General features: G+C 31.6%; 1 protein-coding gene across 1 annotated transcript in view; it reads left to right on the top strand.

Annotated features, from left to right (window-relative positions):
- Positions 1-4,927: 4,927 nt before the first annotated feature.
- The window catches only part of LOC145313603 (iripin-3-like), a 423,989-nt gene continuing 401,114 nt past the window's right edge, over positions 4,928-27,802 (top strand). Inside the window, exon 1 of the mRNA XM_080153073.1 lies at positions 4,928-4,958. The gene's annotated coding sequence lies outside the window, so the exon portion shown is untranslated. The remainder of the gene's footprint in view (positions 4,959-27,802) is intronic.

The raw sequence follows: 27,802 nt of genomic DNA on the forward strand, positions 1-27,802 counted from the left end.
ATGCTTTGAAGTAGTTACCTTTGTATTTATTCCTGCTATAAATCCTTTTATTGTTTTGCAGCAATGCTATTATTTACAAACTGGCTCAAATAAAAAAGGCAGAAAAATTGTTTATCCTCAATTTTATTTGGGGGGGGGGGGGGGGAGCCGTATTGATTCCTACCCCTTCCCACATAAACATTCTTACTATTTTATGTATGTCTTAACCTCTTTTCGAGGAAGCTTTGTGTTTATCAAGATCGAAATTAATTTCCTTATTCCATAATTCCAATCCAGAAAAAATGTCGTCTTTGCTTAATTTTCCTAAAGAGTTGCAGCATTGTAAGATTGTTTATGTTTTGGTGACGCCACGCCACTTCTGATTTATATGTGTGTGGATAAAGACATTCGGAGAATTGAGTCGGGCCTAACATTGGTCTCAGAGTGCGTGAATAACCCTAGTATGCCAGGTGCTTAAACCTTAAGAACTTCAGGACTTTGAAATAGTTTGTGTCAATAAATCTATACTCAAACCTGCTGTTGAACTTGATGGTCCTGGTATTGGGGGTTTTGCCTTGAAAGACTAAGATCTCTAGAACTTGGATATCATCATTGGAAATACCCATCCTGACGTGTTCCCCTCAACCTACCAGAAAGTGGGCCAGTCTATGTTGTGGAGAACCATTTTTGGAAGTGGTTTTATCTGTACAAGTGCTGACTGTGGAGCTGGTGAGCAGAAATCTGCGTATAAAGCTGTCAGTGTTAGTGGAGGCACCTTGCCTGATTTTTTGTCCTCAGAGTCATCCAGGAGCACCTGCAAGGTAACAGATTTGGGTCCAGGATCCAGGTACAGATTGGGTCCAGAATGGTTGCGCCAGGACGAGAGTGCGTGGCCGGTGAAAACTGCCGAGCAAGTCAAGCAGGATTTACCACTGGAGGAGTTGAATACTAAGACGGTTAAATTGTGTTCAATGAAAGTTACTGGAGAAGCCGATGAAGATGTCTTTAGATTCAAGCACAGGAGATCATTCGGACAGGCCAAGCGTATTATGGCAGCTGTCCTGCAAGTGTCGAATATCTGGTTGAAGAAGCTAAAGAGCAGACAAGAAGGCCAGTCTACAGCAGCTGGTAGTCATGTAGCAGCTGAAGATACTGTGTACAAACCTTCATTGTACAATTTTATTGCGGCGGCAGAACTTTTCATTGTATCACGTAGCCAACAAGAAGAGTGGATAAATGACGCTAAAGGCAAATACTCGTCATTAAATCCAATGGTGCATGAAGTATCCTTAACCTGGCCTGTCGTTGGTCCCGGAGGTAAATATGTGACCAGGGAGATACGTGTTTTAAAAATGGTTGGTCGTGGTGAGCCCGTCATTGACGCCATTGCTGGTGGCCGTAAAATGCTGTTTGAAGATATGCCAGGTTTGGTGATTTTGGAGCCTAGTAATTGGTTAGCTTCTGTCATTATGAGAGAGGCGCATGTTGAGCTTCATTCTGGTGTCCGTGGAACTTTAGATGAGAGCCGCAGATGGTGCTGGATCGTGAAGGCAAGGAGGTTGACCATCATGGAGGTAAAGAAGTGTTGGCCTTGCAGTCTTGAGAGGGCCAAGGAATGTCGTGTTACCATGAAGGATGTCTTACCTGATAAGCTGGTTCCGATCAGGCCATTTGAAGCAGTGCAAGTTGACCTTATGGGTCCGCTGGTTACGAGGAGAGCTACCGCCAAAACGAGGAGTCAGAAAGCCACGAAGAAGGTGTGGGTGTTCGTTGTTGTCTGCAGGTTCTCGGGGGCGCTGTGGCTGGATGCCTTGGAGAAGTATGATACCAGCAGTATCCTGTTGTCCCTGCGCAAGTTGGAGGCTGTTCATTGTCTGCCGAAGGTTATAGTAAGCGACATGGGCACACAATTATCCGCTGCTCGCAAGGTTTTAGAGAAGAAGTTGGGCAGCCAGGTAGAGTTTTCGTGGTCCCAGGTTCCAGCCCGTGCCCACCACTATATTGGGCAAGCTGAGAAAATGGTGGGATTAACCAAGAGATTGCTGTCCAAGAAGCTGGTGAATAGTACTGTTAATTTCAATGAGCTCCTTGTTCTGTTGGCAGAGGTTAGCAAGATAATGAATAGCAGGCCTTTGACGGTTGAAGCTGCGAATGATGCGGAAAATTGGCGGTTGATTACCCCTGGCCAGCTGCTAGGGAATGTAGACCGCCAGCCGTTGTGCAATGTGGCAATGAAACCAGAGGACCAGATTTCCTGCAGGTTGAAGTTGTTAGAAGATTTGTCTTCCCAGTTTTGGACCTCCTACCGCCAGGAGATTTTGCCGAAGCTGTTGAGGATGTCCAAGTGGAAGGGTGAAATGGCGGAGCCGCTAGTTGACGGAGATTTAGTGCTGGTTACGAGTACCAATCCGCTGATGAGATGTCTGCGGATGGGCCGTGTGACAAAGATTGAAGAAGGGAGAAAGACTGCAAAAGTCTTGTTCAGGCTGACAGATAAATCTCCCCTGGAAGAACATTTAGTATCAGTCAGGCAGTTATTAAAAATTATGATCAATAATTGATTCTTATTTTATAAAAATTAAGAACATTTTTTTTAGTAAAAAGCTACATTTTCATATGCCTATTTTTACGCCTAAAATAAGAATCAAGCGAAATGCGATTAATTTTTATTCTATTTCATATGCTCAAATTTATTTTTATTGAGTCTAATTTCTTTTCAAAAGCATAATTCATTATAAAACTTACCTGAAAAGTTTACCAAAAAAGAATAAATGTGTCGAGGTTGCGTGATTCGATATTTATTCTAAGAAAAAAAAATCAAGTATTTTTTTAGCAGATTTTTCTTTAAAGTTACATATGAATTTCAATCAAGTAAAAGATTTTATTCAGAACAAGGAATGATTGAAAATTCATATTTAAATTCTCAATGTTGTTTTGCAAAGATTTAAAATTGATATTTTATCATAATTTCGATGGAGATTCTAACAGAGATATTATTATTATTTTGCTATTATCTAAGTATTGAAAAGTTTTATTGTTGATTAAGATAATTACCGTTCTTATTCATTAAGTTTGAAAAATTTGCGCCCGAGGATTTTGAATTCTTTTTCTAACTACTCTTTTTGATGCTTAACAAATTTAGTTTTAAGTACCTATAAATCTTAATTTTCTTGTCTAAGATTTATTTCGTTATTTGTTCTTACCATTATTTGTTTACATTTCAACCAAATTATCGTAGGTACTTATTGATTATTAATAATGTTTTAATACCTATTGATTATGAAATGATTATTAACCAGTATAAGTTGTTATATTTATAAAAATCATGATTAATAGGATTGTCCATTTTAGGATTTTGTGTATGTGATCTTGTGAGTGTCATGTGCCTGGAATATCGTATGGTACGAACCAATCCCCATTCTTTTATCCTAAAATGTGAGGTATTATGAGTCCTAGTGAGGAGTATAATATTGTGTATGCATTTCACGGGGTTTCATTTAGTTAGGAGCAAAAATTGTCAAGTTTTTCGGGATGTGGCCATTCTCATGTGATTATGGTGAGTTGAGTTTAGTAAGAAATGTTGCTAGTGCTCAGCGCAAAAAATCTTGAATCTCGTTAAGGAAGTTAATTTGACTTTCAAACGGGGGGTGTGTCTTAACCTCTTTTCGAGGAAGCTTTGTGTTTATCAAGACCGAAATTAATTTCCTTATTCCATAATTCCAATCCAGAAAAAATGTCGTCTTTGCTTAATTTTCCTAAAGAGTTGCGGCATTGTAAGATTGTTTATGTTTTGGTGACGCTACGCCACTTCTGATTTATATGTGTGTGGATAAAGACATTCGGAGAATTGAGTCGGGCCTAACATTGGTCTCAGAGTGCGTGAATAACCCTAGTATGCCAGGTGCTTAAACCATAAGAACTTCAGGACTTTGAAATAGTTTGTGTCAATAAATCTATACTCAAACCTGCTGTTGAACTTGATGGTCCTGGTATTGGGGGTTTTGCCTTGAAAGACTAAGATCTCTAGAACTTCCCGCAAATTCAGTCACACTTAACCAAAGTGTTATGGTTAAGACAATGTATCTAAAAAGCTACAAATTAATGTCTTTTTCAAATGTCATTCAGTTATGTAAATGAAAAATAATTTATTTGTTTAGATTACCCAAATTAGCTGATATTGTGAGAAAATTGTAGATAAGGCATTAATTCCAAGGCTTAACAAGGTAAAGAATATAAAAGTGAAAATTTCTTACAAAGAAAGATAGAGATGAAAAACTAGGATGAACTAATGAGAATGTGTATAAGCATTGTTAAGTTAATGATTAGAATTGGCACAAGTAAATGCTTTGTTCAATATAAATGGGCTCACATTATACCCCTTACACTGTGCACATCTTCAGAAGCGTAGCTCATCTACCAATTTTCCATATGTCCGTCCGTCCCAACAGCGCAACATTACTTTGTCCTAACACCATTTCTAGGTTTGATGGGTTTTGAAAGTTCATCTTTATTTTAAAGATCTTAAATTCACATTTAAAAACAAAAAGCTATCCACATGAACAAGCAATTGGAGTAACGGATCCTAAAGTTTATTAAACACGCTAAACTTTTTGAAAAATGCCACAGCAAAAAATGTTTAAAATTTACAAAATCTATTTGTGACATTTTTGAAATTATACTATGTCTGTTCTTATGTCACAAAAAAGATTAGATTCTTTTAATCTTACTTCGTATGTGTCAAAAAAGGTCCTTTATGACCGTAAGAAGTCCATCTTAAATGATTTGTATGTTGTATGTATTGTATCAGTGGTTTGATGCATTCATTTTATGAAAAGGAATTATTTGCATAGAGAATATAGATACAATACAACATGTTGAGAACGTATAAAAGGGACACTCCTGAGTAGAAAAAATATTTGCAATAAAAATGACTTTCTTTAAAACGACTAAGCTAATTTTTCTTGATTCACTTCTACAAGAATCAAAATGAATAAAAACTTATTGCTAAAATCGAAATATATCTTCATGGCTTAGAATATTGTATTTTTATTAAAAATAGGTTGAAAAACGAAAGTTTAAAATAGAAATGACTTTTTCTCTTCAAGATTCCCAATTTATTATTGTAAATGCACTTTATTTTGGGTTAATGGACTATTCCACTATAGCTAAAAATATAGTTATAGTTTGAGAGTCTCCTTTAAGGGAATATACCTATACTTATTATTATTATTATGAATGCACTTTATTTTGGGTTAATGGACCATTCACCTATAGCTGGACGATAATAGTTATACCTAATCAGAGTATTTTCATTATAAGTTGGAAATTTACCCATTAAAACATATGTAAGAAATTATAATTAAATAGAACACGAACTAAAGACCATGAAATAACATGCAAGATTATTAATAAGAGGGGATTATAGAAATACTTCACTCGGATAAATCATATACCCATATAAACCTTAAATATAGAAAAGTTTCGTTTAAAAAACAAAATATAACACACCCTTAATAAATGAAATTAAATAATTTGTAAAAAAAAAAGTCAGTATTTTATTAGTTTACACACTTGTTAGAATGAGAACCTACTATTCATATCTGAATGAAACCATCTTATATTGATAGTAACAAGTATCTGAGGAATATGCTAATTAAAAGTAATCTCAATTGTCATTAGTGCCATTATGGTTCTAATAATTAACAATAGTATTTATACAGAGAGTAAAAATATAAATTTTGGATTTGGATAGATCAGATGTTATTGTTCAGTTGTCAAAAAAAAGAGAGAATATGCACAAAAAAACACAAAGAAAATCACAAAAGAAAGAGACATTCCCCACAAAGCACTAAAATAATTTGCTTCTGTTAAATTGTCCAAGTCGATATTCATCCAGCCTTACTATGAATATATTGTAAACTAGTGTTAGGTACAAAGCGTCCACAGCGTTTTGTCCGGGGTGTATTTTTAAGAAGGTAAACAAAAGGCAGGTCTTTTCTTTTCAATTTTAAGGGGGTGTTAAGACCTCACTGAATCACCCCTCGCATGCAAATGCTTTGGTATCATTATTGTGCTAAACTAAAAGAACACTTTACGCTAAAGTGTCAGGGTGTCTTATATCTCTAGAATTTATTTAATATTTGATTAGGACATAGCTCAACAACAATTATTTCCCCCTGATAAATATTTCATATTCTATGTGTTAATGGTCTTAACCGTGGTGTAGATTTTAGAGTGCAGCATCTATAAAATTTACCTTTGACTGTTTTTCTACACAAGGACTTCTAAGAGGGGGGGGGGGGTGATTTCTACCTCGCCCAGACAATTATTAATCCGGCGCATGCACATGATTTTGGTAGGGTGGAAAGCAGAAATTGAAAATAAATATATTAAGGATATGTCCACTTCTCAAACGCCTCCCTCCATCCCCTTTGAAGATATCAAAATATCTTACTTATAGAATATTTTGGAAACTTTGTTTCTTTATTTTGAACGTGCATATTCTTGTTTGCATCGGTACTTCATTCCTACTCAATCTTCCGTCTTTATTAAAAGGAATAACTCTGTCTTCTTACCCTTAGAAATGTAGTAGGAATATGCATTCTAAATAACACATAAAAGAAGAAATATTTTTAAAAAGTTTAATATTTTACTTACTTATTTTAATAATTCAACATTTGTTTTTGTAAAATATAATTTTTACCCCCCCCCCCCACACAACCTTCACTCTTTAAATATTTAATCATTATTTTTAAACTTTCTACTCTACGTAATTTTGCTACTAATTGCATACCCATCTTATTTCATTATTCATCATTTTGAAAATATAGATATATAACCAGACAACGACCTGGATAGGGGATCCTTTTCGTCTGCTAGCAATTTGCTTTCTTCTTTTTTGTAGGACTTGGCTGTGATAATATTCCAGACGCTATTCGCTGATTTCTCAAGACCCAAATGAAATTGTTCCCTCTCTATTGTTTCACTCTAATTTTTTGAATATCTGTTCCTGTCTCTTATGTATAAACATACCATCTGTCTTCATTCAATATTTTCTTCCAATATTAATATACTACAAATAATTACTAAGGGGTGAACTAAATAGGAAATATCTGTCCCTGGAAATATTCCTTTCATGATGGCCACAAGTATAGATATACAGTTTGTAAGATCAAGATATTTCTCAAAGAACAAAATCACGAAACCTTGTCACATGAAATATTCACGCAACCTATCCACTTAAAATATTCTTCATACAACCTTACTTTATAATGGTTAAATTTGATGAAAAAAAAACCTAGAATAATATGTACCACAATTTATTTTTTCATTTTATCGTATATTTTAAAACTAATCTAATTAACTTACTCAGATCTACTGCAGTTAACGGTAAAATATTGCTGGTAACGAATATTGCCAAAAATCTATGAATTTTAAAGGCTGCTAGCTGCCAAACGGCTGAACGTACAGATCATACCCGCACACCATTTTAAGCGTGAATAAATGATGACCTATCGGTCCATCATTTATTCCCTCGGGTAAGAAATATTCATTCCTAAACAAAAAACTGGACAGGAAAACCCCATTGCGAATTTGAGTTATCACATGTTTCAAGATTTATTATATTGTTTAATCTAAAAAGTAAGACACATAAATTAATTATATGTTGTTGTTGTTGTTAAAATGATTTATTTTTTATAAAAAAAATCATACATAATGAAATAAGTAAAATACGAAATAAAAATTAGATATGTGTTTTAGTAGGTTAAGGGTTAGCTGTTATACATATAAAATATCAATAACTAACATAAAGACTAACTACACAATTAAATTAATAATGTTTAAATTGGTTTGGTGTTTCAGTTTGTTAGTGTTGGTTGGTTTGATTGATAGCAAGCAGTTTGGGCAGGAGTAGATTATGGAGTTGGGGGGTCCCAGTTTCAGCTTACTGGGCTCTTTTGGGGTCTTACAAAATTGATGAAAAGTCAAAATCGTAAGGCAGTCCTATAATAATAAAGACTGCAAAGGTTCTTGTCAAAGATTTCTTAAAATTCACAAAAAGTGACCTGCCCCTTGACATATGCAGGTAAAAATAACCCCATGATATGGGGGAGAATGCACCAGAATAAAAGGGAAATGTATTTCCCTTATCGCACACAATAAATAGAATAGTAATAAAACACAGACATCACGCGGGAAAAAGAGGTAGAACAGGTGTAGCAGAAGGGGTGATGACAGGAGTTGGAGGGGAGGGAGGTAGGTGAAACTGTTGTTGATAGGGCGGGATTACTAGCGGCCATCTCGTCTCGGCTTGGTTTCAGATTTCAAAACAATATTTCCAGCACAAAAAATTGATATATAATAACCGAAAAAACTTGAAGCGGGAAAAAAGTAGGCAGACAGAAAACTGATTCTTCTCCAGTGATGGTACTAGGTAGAAATCGTCTGTGTCCGATTACCAACAATATCTTCACAGCACCTATCGGAAAACAACGAAGATTTTGTTATCAAACAAATAACAAAGAATGTTGACACAAATAATGTGTGCAGCGGTTAGAGTAGCACACATGATGTGTGTTACCCGCCCCGCGTCCCCAGCGCATACTGATTTTAATTAATTAATCAATTATATGTAACTTTTAAAATTCCATAAAAGTTGCATAATAAAGTTAAGTGAATGTATCTGTTTTTAGCCCAGATACAAGTGACATTATATACTGTATTACGTATAATTAAATTGGCGGGATTTATATGTGGTATTTTACAATAAGATTTATAGGCAAGTCAAAACAAGGACAAATATTTATAATTTCTATTTAGAGAATCTAAAGAGAAGCAGATGAGAATTCAGATGTAATGTTATCTATAATACAAAGTAGCTTGATGTCTTTCCGTCCGTCTGAAGCTTAAGATCTTGGTCATAGACGTCAAAGGGAGGGGGTAAAGTGGGGATTACCCCCCCCAAAAATTTTTAAAATTTACTCCTACCCTGGGGGTGCCATATGCACCCCCAACCATTTAAAAGGGGGTATTTCCCCCCCTCCAAACAATCCAAAAATAAAAAATCTCTAACAAAAAAATGTTTGCTCGCTTCGCGCGCATTTTTAATACTAAATATTTAAAATAAAATTTAAATTACCCCCCTCAAAATTTACCCCTGCCAACAGCTTTCAGGGGGGGTAAATCTGTGTCTTATTTAAATGGCCTATCTAATTGAACTGTAATTTTCATATAAGCTTCTTTTTGAGTTTAAGACTTTTATAGATTCATTCAAAATATATTAAGCCTTTTGCAAAGCTATTGCAAAATTATTAATGTACATCCCATGTGTACGCTACTGCATGGCTGCTAGCTGCATGCATGTTTGTGTGTGTGTGTGTGTGTTGTATCATTAATCTTAGGTCAAGCATCATTTACATAAGATAAAGTCTCCCTTATTAGTAACATGTATTTTTCTTTACTTAGAAAGGTTATACAGTTAGCAGGTTTGTTAATACAAATTTAACAAAACTATACAAAAAATATTTTTTTTCTGACTAGAAAGATTTAGTGCTTTTAGCAATGGTAAATGGTTTTCTCAGTGATTGTAAATTGATTTTTTCATTAATGAAAAATATTATAATCTTGTTTTTATTTAGGTAATCAATCAGCAATAAGAGATATAAGTTTTCCGGAATTTTAATGTAGGGAGGAGATTTGAAATCTGCATCAAATTTTAAGGATTTTTTATAAAATTCGTTTTTTGTATAATTCTTTATCTAAAAGCGGAAATACATATTAAGTTAATTAATTTTGACCAATAGGATAGGTGGATTTTAAACTACCTGCGCTCTAATTGGTTGAATGATGTACGACATCCAATCAGAGCGCTGATTTTTTAAATCCACCAATCACGGATGCCAAAATTAATTAACTTAATTTGTATTTCCGCTTTTAGATAAAGAATTATACAAAAAACGAATTTTATAAAAAAAATCCTTAAAATTTGATAAAGATTTCAAATCTCCTCCCTACATTAAAATTCCGGAAAACTTATATCTCTTAATCAGCAATCTTTTAGCTGGCTTAAAAAATCTTTAAAATCAGTTAAAAAAAACTTTATAGATACTAAAAAAAATTCAATATGACATACAGACGGATAGACGTACAGAATGTGGGAAGCAAAGCTTTATGGAACATTATTTTTTTTATCTATTTCATAAAACGTACAAGAACTTGTCAAATAGACTTTAAATTAGATTTGTTAGAAAATTTATAAATCTTCTAACTTTTTGTCAATTATCCTTTGATAGTTAAAAACAGATATAAGCTTGCAACATATAATTATTCAGTAAAATCTGCTTTTATTTTAATTGAATTAAAATTGTATAATTGTAAACTTTTGCTATTGGTAGCTTGTAAACATTTTGAGCAAACATAAATCAGTCCAGTATTTATTTTGTTCTTCTTCTCCTAAGTCTATTTTTTACTATCTATGTTAGCCCCACAATTACAAATATCGAATTTATAGGTCTTTTTAGCTTTGTTTATGATATTTTTCAATAAATGCGGGTATCTTAAATAAAAAATACATTAAAATCAATATAATACCATAAAAATAATTGTTTTCTATTTAACTTCTTGGCAATAAATTCCCAATTTTTTTACTACTGGACAACACTGCATACCCAAATCTAATGAATGGATTAGACAACGAAGTCTAAATCATTCTACATCTTTTTCTCCCCCCCCCCCCCAAATATAACAAAGAGACATTTTATATGTAATTTCAATACTATTTATTCAATAACAAATGTGTTTTAATAAAAAGTGGTCATGGCTTATATTAAGCATTTATATTTCAAATAAAAAATTTCTACTATTTAACGCTCTTGTTATTCGAAGTAATATTGATATTGTAATGTTAGGTCAACTGTCGATTAAAATGATTTTGCCGAAATTTTTTGTCCAAAAACAAAATCCGCATAATATCTGCACATATATTACAATCAAAGCTACACATGACATATTTATTATATTGATCATTGCTTTAGCACAATAGGGTTAATCATATAATCATACAGAGCGGGTTCCTTAGTCCTTTCATAATACAATCTTAACAGCAAAAACACGACTAGATTTTAATAGGAGGCGTATATCATAGAGAGTATTTTTAGTATCCACTAGTTTTTTTTTTAATTTTACAATTTAGTTTTTGAGATATGTTTTAAAGCAATAACGCATATTTAATTTTAAAGTTTAAACATATTTCAACCCGACAATAAGCGGAAGTGTTCCTATAGCCACAGTGTTGTGACAATACAGGAGAAAATTACCCTAGACCCAAACTTAAATCGCCAGTGCGCCGCGGGAATAAATGGGTTTATTGATTTAACAATAACTCGGGATTAAGATCTGAATAAACCAGAGATAAGGGGTTAGGCCAATCAAGGATTCTCCCCCCCCCCCCCCCAATGACCATGTATGAAATCCTTAATTTGTTAGCTGGTAATATTTTGAAGAAGGAGTTAAAGATAAATTTAACCTTTAATAGCCCCTTATCCCTGGTATTTTTGTATATTTGGAAATTAAATGGAATGGGGGAAAGGGATAAGGTAAGGAAAGTCAACAAGAAGTAGTTTCTGCACTTCAGCCAAAAAATAGGTGTCAGAGCTGATTTATTCTTCTAAAGAAACACTGTCTAGGTTTCTATTTTTCGACCATTAAAAATCAATTTAAAATTTCCTTCTTACTCTTTGTTGATACCAATTACAGCGTGTTTTATGCACTGATATGAAGATTTAATTTTTGGTAATGATAAATATTATCCAATACATCGTAGAAGCTGGATATTGAGTAAAATCTTGCAAATGACAAGAGGAAAATAATTTTAATATTTTGAAAGTTGTTTATTATTGGAAGCAGCGGGCAGGATTTAGGCTATTGTTAACCAGAACTTGAAAGATGAAAAAAAATGTAATTGAGTTTTTTGTACAAGTAATTTGAAATTGCGGATTATTAAACATATTAGTCGAAGATTTTTGTTCCATTGCAAAAACACCCGAAAAAGATTTTCTCATTTATCTAAATGAGGGTTGAGCTAAAACTTTACTTTTTTTCTTCCTGTTTCTATCAGGGATACGGGGATAGGAAAATGGATAATGAAATATAAATCTTTTCTCAATTTCTAAATTTTGTCAAATTAACTGGTAATTATCCGGAGGGGGGAGAAATTCATATCACTAGATTATTTTAAACCAAAGTTCTGGTCTCTAATTCCTGTATTTCTTTACAAAAGAAGGGGAAAATAAATAAACGTATAAAAAATAATAAGGAAAAGAGATAGTTAAATAGGCTCAAAATCAATCATATACGATAGTCTAGAACCTGCCAAAATCATAGTCTTTCAGTTCAAGTCAATATTTAGTGTTTTTTAATCGAAGAAAAAACTGTTTTGGTATTTATTTACATTCTATATGCCAGCCAAGAAAAAGGATTTTTTTGGAGGCATGGGGTTGAGATGAGTGCAGACAATTTTTTCCCGATGCCAATTCCCTGTTTCTTTTCAGCCGTTTTAGGGATCTTAATAACCTTATACTGTATAATTTCAAATCTTACCTGATTCACCTAGCTCCCTGAGACTTGCTGAAAAGAATGAAAATGTTTATTTACTTTTGACAAGGATAAGGTTATTTATAGTTGTTCAGCAAACTTTGTTTTGTGTGTTTAGTAGCTTTTATGTCTTGCAGTAACAATTTATAAACAAAATATATTCAAAACATTTCAATTAGAATCTAAACAATAATAGCAGTTGTCAATTGTTAAAAATAGTAAAACCTTTAACAGTACATGTCTAGGAGAATGAAATTTTTTTTTTAAAGCGACTCTTTTTTAATTCTTTTGTCAGTTTCTACGTCTGCCAATAGTTACAAAAGCCTCTAAGCTTTTTAAAATGATAATTGAAATAATAATGCTAAAGATTTTTTCATTATTACTATCATAAAAAGTTTGACATTATCATTGTGAAAATTACAATTTTTCCTCTAAAAATATGGATAGCTGGTTATTGTTTCGCTACCCGAACATAATTCACTTTAAATACTGTTCGATGTCTCAAAAAAACATAAAAAGTAAAAACATAGTTACCAAAAGTGAAAAGTACTTTTTTTCAAACAAAAATAAAAATTAGGGTATAGTCCCTTTCGTAACATCGCTCCTTATGGGCGATTCTTTGTATTTTTCACAGTAGCTTTTCTCCTATTTCTAGCCCCTGCGGGGGGCTCTAACCCTTCGGGGCCAATTACCTAACCCTGTTGAACAATCACCTAACCCAATATAACCTAACCTAACCTAAAATAACCTATAAAAAAACTATTTTAAAAATACGACGAATTGCTCCATATGGGGCGATGTTACGAAAGGGACTATTCCCAAAAATTCCTTTTTTTGTCGTAGATTTTTAGGGAGAAAATCAATAAATTTACATCGTTAATTTTGATTTACAATTATGGTAGATAGAAAGTTGAAGGGGACCCCTTGACACGTAAATGAAATATTATTTTTATCATTACAGGACAAAATTTTTTAACAAAGTGTTATATACGTTCTTTTGAACGGATATTTTACAATGTTTAAATCTATGATCACTTCTGAGCATTATTGTAATTAGTTCGGGCAATTTCAAACAAATTTGAACATTTTTTGACCAAATTTATGAGGAAATTAGATCTGATGATACCATGTCGATAATAAGTCAGCCATGACAACTTTTAAAATTGTATAGTCGATATAGTCCATAAAAAAGGTATAGCAGGGTCATTAAGGTTTAGTAAAAAGGTTAAAAATATCCTAGATTAATATTTTTTGGTCTTTTCAAAAATATTGTATACAATATTGAAAGGAGATGATATTTATGACCAATTTTGAACTTTTATATTGTGCAATGTGAAAAATATTTTGTGACAGCGACGTGTATACATTACAACAAAATAAAAGTTGCAGCTTTTGATAAATAAGTAAGTTTTTTGTTTGTTTGTTAAGATCTTTCTAACCTAACAAGTTCTTTATAGAAGGGAAAATTAATATAGGTCCCAGGATAGCTTTCAGCTATTTAACTTGATGAATTAAGTTTTGGGATGGTATTTGATAGTTTTTCTGTCCCCTTCTTCCCCCTTCGAATACACATGCCCCAGATGCTAGGGGTACAGCAGCAATTTTTAAAAGCATATGCAGATATGCTGTATAATTTTATATACCTAGCATAAATTTGTGCATATTAATCTTTCTAATATTCAAACATTCAAGAGATCTTAAAGTACATATATTTTGTTATCTGTTATTTTTAAGGCTGTTGAGACCTTTGTTTATCTTTTTAATTTTTTTCCCTAATTCAAAGGAATATATTTCTTGACACAGACAGAAATAGGGGTTGGAAAAGTTTTTGATATGAATATGAATTTTGCATGAGCCATAGACAAAACTTTTATACTGAATTATTGACTAGAAGCTGCGCACAAAGACTCAAAATTAAATATACATTATTTTTATTAACTACTTAAACTTGGAGGCAACATATTGACATACAATTGAAATTGTTTAATTGAACTATATGACTTTTGATGGCTTACACATTATCAAAACATTTATACCAAGGTTTTACATCGACATTAATACAAAATACTTTGCCTTAATTTTATGACATTAATATTATATAAACAGCAAAATGACCAGATTTTTCATGGTTATCCAACCAATTAGAATACCACCTAAATTTTACAAATATCTTCTATCTATCCTTTTATAAATGTGTGATTTACTGCATCTATATGAATGTTCAATACGACAGAGGGATGGGACAATTGATGTTAAATTAATCTTCCCCTAAATTGTCATGTTTAAAATTATGCTCTTCAAAGCTGGCCTGGTAAATATTGTGATGTATATATAGAAGAATAAATGACACTTCAACTGCTATTGTCCTCTCCCTTCCTGATATGAATTGTGGGTTAATCATAATTTATTTCTAGATAGCCAATAAAATTATGGATGACAGGCAAAAAAGATCAGATAAATTAAAGATAGATTTAAAAAAGAGTGGGTATGGGGGAAATAACATAAAACAAATTATGAAGAAAACAAAAAAAAAATAGGTAGTTAATACCAATATTGAAAATTGTAGAATGAAAGATTAGTTATTTCTCGCATCGTATTATAAACGGCTTTCCGCGGATATATATAAGATTAAAACTAGTTTTTTAGCCCCGAGGTGCCGAAGGCACTGACTAAAAAAACTGGTTTTAATCTTATGATTGTACATTTTTAAATTCGTAGAAAGCTGGATATAATACGATGCTAGACATAGTTTTTTCGTATGGATGAGAACCGGTTCCTATCCACCGGATTCGAATAAATACGAGAAAAATAATTATAATGACATAAAAAATATTTGATTGATATAGGATAAAGTTAAAAGAAGAAAAAAAGGAGGAAGAGAAAGAGATGAATAAAAGAACAAATTATAGATGGAAGGATTTCTAGAGAAGCTACGCATCCCTAGAAAAAAAACTATATGCGTTTCCATTTGGTAGTATTTAGTAACCATTAGTGTAGCAAATAATAAACAAGGACAAAAAGGTTCATAACTGATGTAAAAAAAATACATTACAATAATTAATCCTTTTATTATATAACGTAGTAAGTTTTTTTTTGTCTGTAGCTTATAATTTCATTAAATACTGAACGGATGGAGTTCTCTATTAAATGGAAGCTTCATAGAGGTCCCGGAAAGGTTTTTTTAGATTTAAGCCTTGGGATGATTTACGCTAGTGTTCTACCATCCCTACTCTTCAATTCAAATACAATTACATAGTCCCTTTATTATAGAGGGGCAAATTCTAAATTAAAAAAAACCAACGAGTTTTAATATCATTTAGATTAGATTATGATACGGAGAATGTACTAAAAACGTACTTACATACCACAGTTAATGAGGAGCTGGGTGACCAAAAAATCCTTTAAGCTGTGCATCTACTTAATCCTTTAAACAAATATTTTTTACTAAAAATCCATTCCCACTTAGATGAATCAAAATCCTTCTAATGTATTTTCCAATGTGTTTTTTATTTGTATTATTGATGTTCGTTTAAAATAAACGATCTTTTCTGCGAATTAGAATTGCTCTATTTATTTGAAATTATAGTATCATAGGATCGCAAGCGTAGCAAAATTTAAAGGAAAGATTCATAAAATTCAGGGATCCATAATCAACAGAAGATAAACCAGTGACCGTCTTTCCGTCGGAAGCTTAAGGTCTCGGTAACCGCTGAGCCGACGAGTTTGTATTTCTCATACACATTGATATTGTGGTGGTTTTAAGCATTTTTTTCTTTTCGAATTAGTCATAAAAATAAGTGAAAAATAATCATAATCTTACTTGAAGATTTAATTTTTTCACAATTGTGCAGTACATATATCATGATAATTTATTGTTGTTATGTTTTTAACAAAGAAAAAAAGAGCATAATGTACAAAAAACGAAAGAATCCACCATTTTCCTTGTACACAACCATAGGGCCATAATTGTGGAATTAACGGCATTTTATTGCAAAAAGATCAGTACAAAACCGTGACATATGATCACACTGCCAAAAATAAATAACTCAAATGACATTTTCACATGTTTATTGATTATAACTGTAAAAAATACATACTTGAACAGTAGAGATTTCAACAGGATACAAAATGACCAACACTTGGCCCTTCCAACTTTATCCAGGGATGTTTATCTTTCAAAAGTGGTTGGACACAAATGTGGACACCACACAAAACAGGATCATACAACGGAAATTCTGATTAAATTTTGCCTATATATCACTAAAATGCAAAGATAATGTGTACAGCTCGCACTTTTATACCTTACTGGCATTAATATTTACAAATAGAACTGGTTTTTCTTAATATTTGCTGTACACAAAAAATAAATTTAACTTATACTCATTTTTTTTATATATATTATTAACATTACACAAAATTGATTATTTAGACATAAAATGCATAAATTTTAATATTTCAATTGATTTTTTTATAAGTTTAACCCTTTTCAGACGACAATAATCCTTCTAATCGTTAGCGTATAGTAGAGTGTAGAAGGGTGTCAACACCTTTCTTTAAATTGAAATTAGAAACGTCTGCCTTCCCTTTTTTACCTCCTCAGGGCTTGATACCCCCCAAGAAAATCGCTGTCAATGCTTCTAATATAAAAGAATAAATCAAATCTAATCAAAAAGCTAGGCTTTACACTAACAGACGCAGTTGCGTTAAATTCATAACTACTACAGTCAACAACTGCAGCCTTGATGTCCTATTTTGTAATAATACAAATATTATACAAAGTAATAAGGTTTTTTGTCTGAAGGTTAAGAATTCAATGGCTGCTGAACTGATTGAGTTATTTTTTAGTTTATCTATTTTATTTTTAGATTTAAGCCTTGGGATGATTTCAGGCTAATTTTCTTGAAAATTTTAATACAGAGTCCCTAGTTTCTGCTAGTATATGCATACATTGCGAGGTTTAATGGAGAACTGGAGCCACCAAAAAGAGAAAGAGAGAGGGGGATGGTAGTTAACCAAATTCTTAAATAAAGGATTTTGCAGGATTTACTAAATATTCTGAAAACAAAGATATAAGGGTATAAACAATATTTGATCTGGGATTATACACTTTTTATCAGAATATACCCAAAAAAATCATTATTTTCTGATATTTTGAACTTTACTGAGGGAAATTGTATCAAACGAAGTCCTTTTATGATCATAAAAATAATCATTATTGAAACAAATTTACTATTCTTAGTTCAATGCACCAGAAGTCGGAAGAGTAACTTTTTATTTAAGGAAAAACGGCATTGTTCGGAGGGAGGGGACATTGGGCTGTTTTTTACGATATTCTTCAAAATTTTATTGTAAAGTTTTCTTTTTATAATTTTTTCTTTTTATTTTATTTTTATTTTATTAAATTTTGTTTGGTTGGTTCATTATGTTGGTTAATTTTGTTTGGTTGGTTCATTATGTTGGTTATCCAAACATTAAAACCACTTATTGTAATCAATAGAAGGGATAATATTGTCACATAGTGTATAATCATTGGGATGTTCATCAATTTATCGGCCATTGTCTTATCCCTTTAGATCCCTGAGTTTCGATCCTGTTATTTTTACAAACTGCCATTAAAAACTAAACCACATTGTAGTATGATAATTGGGAAGTAGAAAATGAAAAAATTGCAATAATTCTATTGAAATTTCTCCAATTGTTTTAAATGTTACATTAAATTCAACGAAGGAGATTGAATAATTGAACTGGGTTTACGACGCATCTCAGCAGGATTTTATCTAATTTTAATGCTAAATAATAATTGAGTTAGGTTTAAGAGCATTGCTCTTTTAGTAGCCCAAAATCTGTCATTACGGTAGTCTCTCCGTTATATATATGTACAGTTACTTAAAAACAAGGATGACAACATCCATAAAGGCGAAGCACTAAAACGGTAAGACAAACGGACATTAACACTTGTAAAGTGTCTGAACTGAATAATCAGAATATAAAAGTATAAGAGTTGAAGCAAAATTGTAAGTAAATTTGTTGAAAAACTGCTTGATACAGGATAATGTTTATGGACATACTTACATTTTTAAAGAAAAGCTTCGCTTTTAAAAATATATACGACTTTTCAATTTTCCCATTGCATTAAAAAAAACTTAAATGGTAAAAATATAATAACTTTATTTATAACTTTCTGTTAAAGTCAGTTACTTAAACATTAAGATAAAAACCATTACTTTGATGGGACACTCTTTGTCTTGAAATATCTATTTTATTTGGTAATGCCTGTTTATTAGAGTGAGGCGTCCGATATATCAACAATAGGAACTAATTTTAATTTACTAGTTTTTATGCGTTTGAGATGAGTATCTAACCCAGAACCTTACTAAAAACATGTAATGAGAACAACACTCCCTATCAAATAAAAACCTTCAAGTAACGGATCTATATCTCATTGGTTCAATTAAGATATGAATCTTGAAATATATAAAAACAAATTTGATTTCCCACGAACCCGTGATTAAACAGCTGGAGTAATTCTAACATAAACATTCGGACATATAAATGTATGTGAATACAATGCATAATATTGTTTAAAGTAGTAAGGTTTTATTTTAAGATTTCAAAAACTACAGAACTAATTGAGTTTTCCCCTTTAGCTATGGATGGTTATGGCTATTTTTGTTATATTAAAGCCTTGGGAATGGTCTTAGACTATTTTTCTCTCTTCTTCTTTACCCATTTGAAGACAGAGTCCGGTGATGCTAGGAGTGAATCCGCTAGTTACTATAAATCAAGAGAGTCGTCATTAATAATATGCATGGATGCTGTGAGTATTGGTGCAAAAAATATGACGCAACAAAAAAAATTAGCCAATGAGAGTCCACTACCATTGCCGCCGTTGGTCAATAACGGCCTCTCATTGGCTAATTTTTTTTGTTACGTCATATTTTTTGCACCAATACTCACAGCATCATATGCATGTTTACAATATGACTACTCATGCCAAAAAAATCAACATTTATTAATGACATAAGAATATATCATGTCATTTCGATGTTTTGTCACCTATAGCCACTTTTATCTAAAGTAGAATAGTCGACATTAATGTTTGGATTAGTATATCTTGTGGATAATATTTCAGCTATGACGCTTTTTAACAATGCTATGACGTTTAAACAACTTAGAGCATATGCTAAACGTTATAAATTTGCTATTTTGTAGTCACATATTTCAAATTTAATTCAATGTATGTATAACATTTGAGGAATATAAAATCAATAATTCTGGCGCGGTTAGATTTTCGGTACCTCTTTTATATTTAGGTTTGTTTAAACAGGAATCATATTCAGTTTTCATTTTAAATCTCTTAGTAAATCTTAAATTGTTTGGGTCTTATTTGTGGGATTAATAGATTTACAATAGTATAAATTAAATAAACTGAACATCATAAATAATTCTTCATGTTTACTTTTGATAATATAATATACATAAGTAGTTATATGACAAAGACTTTGTAAAAAAATCCAGACATTTTAGGAAGGCTTTATTTCTGTCTTTAAAAACTTACACATGTACTTAAAGATATCGAGAAAAGAACTACTAAAGAGAAATAGACAAACAGAAAGGCAACCAGCTATACGAAGCAGACCGACAGACCAAGATTTTTGTTTAAGGATGTGACAAAATTTTCAGGTGTGTTTCGCATATTCCACTAGAATGGATTAGAAAACTTACATTACATGACAACAAATGCATCAACATAAAGATTCAACTCATTCATAAATTAATACGGAATCAAATCTGGAAAGAACACGCGTTGAAACTCAAAACACGGAATAAAACACCATTCTAAATATGAATGGAAAAGAGTATATAAATGAAGAGTAAACGTATTCTATTTAATAAAGATTAATCATTTAGACCATCTGTCTTATTTTGATACATCATCGGGTGCGAAGCTATTCCATAATTGATAATTCAAATAGTATTGAATACTTACTAATAGGGAAAGGTGTAAATATAAATATTGGGCTTATGTATCTGATATTTAAGTAAACATAATGGGCATCATAAAACAAAGCTACCTCGAAATATGTTTTAATGAAAGCACAAAATTTATTATATGAAGAAAAAGCCATAAAGCCGCTAATATTGATTCTACGGATTTTTTATATTTGTTCATAAGAAATGAGGATAGAAATTAGTCACAGAAAATAAAATAGTAAATATTTGGAGCTGTTACAATAAATATTTTATATTAATAGAAATAGAAATAAATATCACAAAATATACTAAGAAATAATCTGTATTTTAGTAGTTAAGATAAATAAATAAAGATACCTACTTTAGGTGTCTTGAAATATCAATTTGAAGAAAGCAAAGTCAACCAAAAATTCTGTTTTAAATTAACTGGTTTATTATATCATGTAAAAATATTACTTACAAAAACTTTTGATAGGGGCGTTTTTGTCTAAATACGAGAAAAACTGCAGGCTACTGGAGTTTTTCATTCAATTACAAAAAGAATAAGAAAGGTCTGCCTTTATTTGTGCCTATAATATAATCCCCCAATTATACTTAATTTTAAAAAAAAAAGCTAAAATCTGCTAACTAAAGTAACTAAAAAGTTTTATTTATTTTCATTAGGATTGAACAATTCTATCAGATTTTTTTGTGAACAAAATTATTAACATAACAGTTTTATTGAAAAAAATATCAAAATGTCGAAATTAGACAAAAATAGTCGAAAACAATCTAACATAGAAAACTTGAAAGTGATGCCAAAAGTTTTGATGAAAAATGATTCTCTGATGATAATATGTTCCAATTTGCATTTTTTACCCTGTTCACACAATACAACAACAATACCTGTTTTGCTGACAATAGGTCAGGCGTGTGACATTCATAGCATGAGGATGGTCAATGTATTAGTCCATATAGAAAAAGACACATTGCTAGTTACATGAAATCAGACCTTTAAGACGAAGGTAGAAGATTGTATGATGAGTATCATGATAATGGTGCTTAAATGATCCTATAATTAATTTGTTTACCCGATTATTAATGAGGTCCCAATAAATTCTGCCCATTTTTCACTTTAATTATATTTTAATATACTAAAGACTTTTATAAAGCTTCCCTAAAAAAGAGACATAAAATAATCCTACAATTAGCTAGATCTGACACCTGGCTCCTTATAAATGATTACAAATATTTTTTTTTACAGGAAAGCCCTTCTATTATGTTGTAATGATAGCTTTATTTTGGGAACGTCTTTTTTGGAGTGTATCGCACAGATTAGGAATACTGAAAAAGTGTCTATACTCTCTTACACTGAGATCCTTTTGACATTAAGGAGACATTTTGAGTTACATATGATTTTTATGCCTAACTGCCTCTAATTCTGATATATGCATATTCTAGCATGTTGTTGTTGTAGCCATGATTCTCTGAAGTTAGGACTCAGATGCACACGGAGACTGGAAGTGAGAATCATGGTCAACCTTGTCGAATAAGACATTTTAAGATTCATCTCTTTACCTAAAAGCAGATGCGTGTATTTCTTAAATATGTCTTAAATGGTCTTTTCTAATTTTCTTTTCTGGGAAACTTCATACTAGTCTTAATTAAAATAAACATTGTGACAAAAAAAAATTTCATCATAATCTTTGGACCAGCAGATTAGTTGGATACAATATAGCTTTCTTCAAATAACAAATCTCTGTCCATCATCATAATAGAAAAATCTCATAAAGTATTTTAGGCATTCCTATAGGATCCTATCTAAACTATGAATAGGTTTATCTATCTTTATAAATAGATAGATAAACCTTATCTCCATTTTACTCCTTTTTAATAGAGTAGGGAGTGATACAGCACAGAGACAAGATTTTATCATTGAACATGTTTTGACTTACATATAAATATATATCAATGAAAAAAGGGGAGATTTTTTTCTGATGAAACAAGGATGACAGGTAACACCTATGTATTTCAGCGAAGCTTAGAAATGTGATAAATAAACATAAAAAAATATAAAACCCAAAAAATAGAATATTATTATTTCTTTAAAAAGGTTTAACCGCTAAAAAAATGTTCTTCAAATATTCAAAGATATATCTACCTGATCGAAATGAACTTAGAGAAACTACGTTTCAAAGAATTATTCCTAAATATCACAAGAATCTTTATGCCAGTTTTCACTTCTAAATTTGCAATCAGAGCTGTAGGTTACTAGAAGAGGTAATGCCAGATTTAGAAAAGCTTTACTTTTTCAAATGAGAAAGACAGATATACAAAAAAACAGACGTATAGATAGGATTAAAAAAGATGGATTGATAACAAATATACAACATATGTAGCTAGTAAACGATAAAAAAGAAGTTAGAGAGAGAGAGAGAGATACTTAAAGAAGTAGATAGATAGAAAGAGAGAGAAAGAGAGACAAAGGGAAAAAGAGAGAAACAGAAAGACAGACAATGAGAGAGAATGAGTGAGAGAGAGAGAGAGAGGGAGAGAAAAAAATGAAATTAGAGAGAGAGAGAGATACAGAGAGAGACAAAAAGTAAAAAATATACAAATCGACAAACAGACAAAAGCGAGAGGGAGAGAGAGAGAGAGAGAGCGAGAGAGAGAGAGAGAGATAGATAGAAAGAAGAGACATAAAATGAAAAATATAGAGACAAACAAAGGGAGAGAAAAAGAAATATAGGGACAGAGAGAAAGGGAAAGATAAGGACAGAGAGAAAGGGAAAGATAAGGACAGAGAGAAAGGGAAAATAGATAGATAAATACTACATAGCAAAAATAAATAATTACAGACGAACAAAAATCCAGACATTGATTTTTTAGATGTTACTGATAAGAAACTCGACATATTATAATTCTCTGTACAAAATACAAAATGATTCTTTTATATTGATCTTATCATGTTTGAAACTTAACAATGATAACAATATCCATAGAGAGCAAGTCATCTAAGGAGCTAAGTACCTGTAATATGTTAAAAAAAGTAAAAAAAATAACTTCATTTTAGAAACGACAATTTGCATAAGTAACGCAGCTATAGCAACAAAGATTAAAAATAAACTGCAAACAATTAATTTGCAATAAAAATGAAGTATTTTTTCTGTACATACGCTAGTTATATGTAAAATAGCTGCCCCTAATTGGATGCATTTTAAAACTAATTGTAGAGTGGTTGCGCATCTTAGTATTATTGGGAATAAAATCGAATAATTTGGCATGTACAAAATGTATATGTAAAGACGAGAGGAATTATAGAGAAGCTTCACATATAAAAATGAATAATGTTTTCCGTATCATATCTCTCACTCGCATATTTTGTTTTAAATCATAAATTACCAGAGAAAAAGTAAAAGTTAAGATCTCCGAAACGGTAAAACTATTTAAGTTGTGCTTCTTGGAAATGCTTGGTCAAAATTAATTGTAATTAAATGTTTCTTGTGTTTGCAGTATTAGTATTATAGAAAGTTTTTAGTTTTATAAGCTGGGTTTTGGGTTATTTTTAAACCATAATATTCAAAGTAAAGTAAATGCAAACCCATATCCCTGAAATTCTTAATACACATGCCAGAAATAAATAAAAATCTGTCCCATCCTAGGATAAGAGATAAATATTAAGTCAATTTATTTTTGCATGTAAAAAATAATGTTTGCTTAAATTCACTGAAAAATATTGGTTTTATATATAAAACTAGTGGCTGCGCCCCTAGCATTTAGGGGATCTATAATCAAAGGTATATGGATGGGCAAAAAATAGCCTAAAACCATCTTAGGGCCTTTAACCCTTTACAGTCGGGCCCCTTGCCGCACCTTAATCGGTCGGGGGGGGGGGGTTCAACGCACCCCCCCCCTTATTATCTCGGTTCCTATTAGAGCTAGAGGACTAAATTTTTTTTGTGCAAGTCCCCTGTTTGATAATGAATTTCCGACCTTTTATAAGTCTAAGTCAATTTTCGCTTCCTTCACCTATTTATTTAACAACCTTTGTTTTTAGGTCTTTTTTTACTTAAAAATTTCAAACGGCTGTAATTTTCTTATTTTTGAAGCTAAAAGAAATTTTTTTTTCCAGAAAATGTTTATCTTTATGTAAATTTTACATTAGAAATATTAAAATATAAATTTCAGCGGCCGCAGCTGTACTTGGCAGCTGCCAGCCGCCGCAGTCGGCGGTCGGCGGGAAATCGGCGGCTGATCTTCATGAAATTTTATTACGTTATGTAGACATGTAAGAAAAGCTTAAGTTTAAAATTTGAAGTCTCTAAGTAAAAAATTACGGCCACAGGAGCCTTTTAAAGATTTCTGGAGACCTGGAGGATCAGGACCTGCAGGATCATACCTGGAACCTGAAATTGACTTGAACACCTGTATTTCATATAAGGATGTACTACTAGAGGATTTTTTAGTATTTTGGTATGATAAAATGCTTTGTTTTAGTAAAAAAAAATATTTTTGCTCTTCACCTGGATGACCCTGCCAGGTTTGCTGGCATCCTGTGCCCGCCAGGATGGAGATATTCAAAAAATTCCAACTGTCAGTTATGTGTCATACCCATACCTAAAAAGTCAAGCAGTTTGGGCTCTTTATCTTTCACACACAGAAAATGAGATAGAAAAAACCGGAAGGGGGGCGTTCAACGCCCCCCCCCCCCCTGACCGTTAAGGGTTAAGAAGCTTCACTATAAAGGAGAACCATATCTGTTCGTTGGTTAGCGAGATCCTTAGCTACAGACAGAAAAAAGATTATTTCTTTATAAAATAGGGTATAAGATCCACACAAACAATATTTTTTTAAATCGATCAAAATCGGATAATATTAGTTCCTTTCTCTGATTAAAGTGATTTTTATCTGCTTAGCTATCTTTAGATCTAACTAACAGTGAAAACAATTAGTTACAGAGACAAAATATGAATATTTAATTGAAAGAATATGCTGTACGTATGTAATGTACGTCAAATAAAATCTCGTAAACGGCTGGACCTTACCTGACCTGAAAAAGATCCAGTAAACTCCTCCTATGAGTAATGTCTTGGTAAGAAAAATGTCATCAAACATGGCTTGTAAAAAACGAGGCTTTTCTATAATTAAAACTGAGTGAATATTCATTTTATATTCTAATATGAAATATACATAAAAAAAGCATGTTAGTACACTTTACTGATCTTCTAGAACAGATTTTCTTTAATTTATTACATGAAGATGTAAGATAATAATTTATTGTATTTTGTTTTGATAATTGCCTAGTGTTTGTTTAATAAACATAAACTGAAATTACATAAAAATAAATCAAGGCAGCCGCAAAATTGTTGTATAGATAAATTGCGTCTGCGGTAAGAAAAAGAGGCTGCAGCTAAATTTTTTTTGTTGTTGATTTTTTTTTGCAAAATAGTCAAGAAATAAATGAGTTGAATGTTGATGCTTCGATGGAATTATTTAAGTCATGCTAGTTTTTAGTTGATTTTCAAAGACAGTCGTCTCAGCTTCAATTTATTAAAGTTTGGAATCTGATTAGGAAGAACAAACACGCGGCTTTGGTTGCCAAGCCCTGCAAACAATATACTAATACATACAGGCTTACATTTTAATTTATTTTATTTGTACAAGACAAATATTTTCATATAAATTTCTTGGGTAAACAGATTTTAATTATTGTTTATCCGGGGAGGGATAATTCTTCTCAGGAAAAACTATATTGCATTGCTGAGACAATTTTTTTTGTCGATTCTAGCATGAAATACATACAGAGCTATTGGTATAAATGTAACTGCCAAAAATTAAATACTTTTCGCATGATGATTGATATTTTTAGCATCTTACTGTACAATAGTCCACAGTAATAAGCTAAAAAAAGAAACGATGCAAAGAAAATGGTAAAAATTAACTAATTGTTGGCCGTCAGGTTCCATCAGGTGCCGTATTGCTTGTCTCTGGCATTGCTTATTTTTCTTAGTTAAAAATTTGGTGGAAAAACTTTATTTTCGGATTATATATATATCCCTTTTTTTGTAAAGTAAAGTTTGACACAGAGCAATGCCCCTAATTCAATTAATCAAAATTTGTCAAGAAATAAGCCGAAAAATTCGTTTGAAAACTAAAAAAGAAGAGGGACAATTAATACCCTTAAATCGCGTAGCAACTTATATGGAATTTAAATATCTAATGTAGATATATATGATAAAAAACAGTAAGTTGAAGAAATTCTTATTCTGCATTTTTTGCCATATTATCATTCAAAAAACATTTGTGCTTCAACTCAATCTTTTCCTTAGCCACCAAAAGCAGCCCACCAGGTTCCTATCTCTACTGGGTTCTTCTCACCTCTCCCTAACCTAACTAAAACTGACAATATACATTTGTGATCTGTATGCAATATAAAAGAACCCGTCAAATACAAATTATTGCATTGTCAAAAGAATTACGCTTGAAAGAAAGTATTTACTTGCTGCAAAAATAAAATAAAAATAAGCAAGGACACAACCGTCTTTAAAGTAGCTGCGCTAATGTGTTTAATTTTGCATAAAAAGCTTGGCAGCAGGAAGATAAATAAAAAGTGTGTATGAGAATATTGAATATTATAGGAATAATTTCCTATTCCAATCTCCGCCTGAATTTCCTACTTTTGTTTTGCATACATATCTATATGATAATTTATAGGGTAATAATCAATAATCTTTAAGTACTGCAAATGTTGCTCATATAAAGTATTTCAATGTTCTTCTGTCAGTTTGTATAGCCTCTACATGTTTTGGTATACATTATACAACTTATATAGAACTATTGTATTTATTATACTCGCTGCAACATAAAAAGGAATTTGAATATAGATTATTAATATAAAGCAAGTACACACAAAAATCAATGAAAAATTAAAATGAAACTTGGTGGACTGCAAGTTTATTGATATAAATAAATTCCCCTTGCAACATATACGCACACCAAAGTCCTTATATAGTGTGCAGTCTCTTCCGCAATGGTATAACATCATCAAATCTTCAAAACCGCATTTTATTACAACAGCACAATCTACCCTTTTTTCTTTAGATATCTTATATCATAATACAGTTTAACCCTACCTTTTTCAATGTACTTTCGCGATTATGAAACACTATACGAAAAATAATTTATTGAGAAATGATTGCACATCTCCTTACTACACATCTATTTAATAATCAATAACAATCTTCTCATAAGATAGGTAATTTATATGAGAAAATTGATT

This window comes from Acartia tonsa, chromosome 3 (assembly GCF_053477335.1).
Source record: "Acartia tonsa isolate MP-2025a chromosome 3, ASM5347733v1, whole genome shotgun sequence".
Lineage (NCBI taxonomy): Eukaryota > Metazoa > Arthropoda > Copepoda > Calanoida > Acartiidae > Acartia > Acartia tonsa.